We start from the raw sequence: 2,628 nt of genomic DNA, 5'->3' as shown, positions 1-2,628 counted from the left end.
TTTAAATTTTATCGTTATAAATATTTTCAATTATTCATTGTTTTATATCACAAATCTGAGTCTTTTTAAATTTATTTTTACTTTCTCATTACTGTGTCTTCAAAATTTTTAAGTTATGAATTATTCAAAACATAAAGTTTATTATTTTTACTATCTTAAAAATAATACTGGTTTTTCCTAGCCACCTTAACCCATTATATTATATACATTATAAAGAGATCTGGAAACTTTAAGACTGGGAAATTATCTAGCAAGCATGTCTAGAAAATTAGGTCAGTAATTACTTCCGTGACTTACAACCCTTGGTAAGCATGACAATCACTAATCAGTCTCCTGGTCAGATCCCTGAGCCCAATTTAACAGATTCTAATTCTGCTAATCTGAGATGAGAACAAAAGCGCTATATTTTGTGAAGTCAGCAAATTATTTTAACACCAGTGATCAGAAATCCACTCTTTGGAAGCACTGACATAGAGTGAAGACTATTTTTACAAGAGTAAGAGGAATTAATAGTCCTGTTAGATATATGGAGCAAAGCAATACTGTAAATTTATCTGATTCCTGATGATTTATCATCATGCCCATTAATTAATTTTATCAGGGAATTATTCTGAGGTATCTATGTGCTTGTCAATTTTTTTATTTTTCATTTTAGGGATACAGACACTGATCTTTTTTTATGGTATCAACATGAAACTTGGAAATACTAAAGTGTACATTACCATCAAGCATGAATCATAAAGAGAATTGATGTACACAGTTCCTTGTCCTGCATCAACACATAATGTAGGACAATCAGAAAGAAATTTTAAGATGGAGAAAGGAAAGGATAAACATTTTTTTCCCCTGCAGATAAACTCAGTAAAGTGAGTTGAATTTTTCAGGATCTTGAAGGGATAATGATGATGATGATGATGAATCAACTGACAAAATGTCCCTTTGCTGGTGTATCTCTATTTTGCCTATGGGTGACAGTGAGATTTCTGCCATTTACCTGAAGGACTGACACCTCCCTAGTAACTTTTTCAGAGCACTTAGAACTTCCTTGTTCCTAAGACTGTAGGCAAGTGAGTTTAGGAGTAGAGTGAGGACAGTTCCAAACAGAAAGAGACCCTGACTCAACCTTGGAGTCTTGGCAGAACCGGGTCTCATGTAGATGCACATGCCTGGACCAGAATAGAGACCCACCACACAGAGATGAGAGGAGCAGGTGGCCAGAGCTTTGTTCCTGCCTTCTGGGGAGTTCATTCGGAGTACTGCAAGGAAGATGAGAACATAGGAAGACAAGATGAGAGACAAGGGCAGCAGCAGAACAAGGATGCTTGTTATCACCACTGCCTTTTCATAGGCTGAGATATCCTCACAGACGATCCTAAGCACCGCCATGACTTCTCAGAAGAAGTGGGGAATCTCTCTGGGGCTGCAGATGTTAAAATGCAAGGTAAAAGCAGTGTGTCCCAGGGAAGTAAGTGCCCCTCCAGCCCAAGACATGGCAATCATCTGCAAGCAAACCTTAGGGTTGATAATGACTGGGTATCGAAGAGGATCGCATATAGCCACATAACGATCAAAGCACATGAGAGTTATAAGGATGCATTCTGCAATGGCCACCATCAGGGAGAAGAATATTTGAGTCCCACAAGCCAGGAATGATATGCTCTGCCATCCAGAGAAGAAGTTGAATGCCATTTTGGGGACAATGCTAGAGGTCAAAGTCAAATCCATTAAGGAGAGCTGACTGAGAAGGAAGTACATGGGGGTGTGGAGATGGAAATAAACCAAATGAGGAGGATCAGAAGAGTGTTGCCAGTGAAGGCAGCCGTGTATATCAGGAGAATGATGGAGACCATAGCTGTGATGTATTTAAATTCAGGGAAGAAACCCAGGAGAATGAAATCTGTGGTTTCTGTCTCATTCCCACTCTTCATGACTCTCTGTAATGATAACAGACATATAAGAGATTTATTAAAAAATCGTAGAAATGAAGCAGTTTCTTATTAAAGTTTAAGAACAATGGCAAATACAAAAATACTCCTCCATGGTCACTTGAATCAGTTTTTACTATTTTTTCTATATTTCTTATCCATGATTTAATGTACTTTTAGAAACGTGTTTGTGTGTGTGTGTGTGTGTGTGTGTATTTTAAGATTTTTTTTATTTATTTGACAGAGAGACAGATCACAAGTAGGCAGAGAGACAGGCAGAGACAGAGGGGGAAGCAGGCTCCCCGCTGAGCAGAGAGCCTGATGCGGGGCTCGATCCCAGGACCTTGAGCCGAATGCAGAAGCTTAACCCATTGAGCCACCCAGGTGTCCGAGAGTATACATATTAAAATGAATATCATTAATTTCATGTACTAGAGGTATTTTCATATGTTAAAATAAACTGGACAGTTGTAGTTTTTGTTGTTTTTACAATTTTAAAATATGACAGAGTTGGTAAGTCACAATTTCAAACTGCACATTATCCAATTTTTTCACTATTTTGAAAAATCATGTTATTCCATTCTCATCCTTTTAGTGATTTCATTAGTAATATAAATATTACAATTATTTCCAAGTCAGATATTAGAGACTTTATTTGGCTATGAAAAAATGCTAATTTAATTTACAGAAAATTTATTTTTAT

At 37.0% G+C, this 2,628-nt stretch overlaps 1 pseudogene; it reads right to left on the bottom strand.

The window, feature by feature from the left end:
• Positions 1-990: 990 nt before the first annotated feature.
• Positions 991-1,928, bottom strand: LOC123938406 (annotated as a pseudogene).
• Positions 1,929-2,628: the final 700 nt, after the last annotated feature.

Source organism: Meles meles, chromosome 3 (assembly GCF_922984935.1).
Source record: "Meles meles chromosome 3, mMelMel3.1 paternal haplotype, whole genome shotgun sequence".
Lineage (NCBI taxonomy): Eukaryota > Metazoa > Chordata > Mammalia > Carnivora > Mustelidae > Meles > Meles meles.
This window is presented reverse-complemented; position numbering and strand designations above follow the sequence as displayed.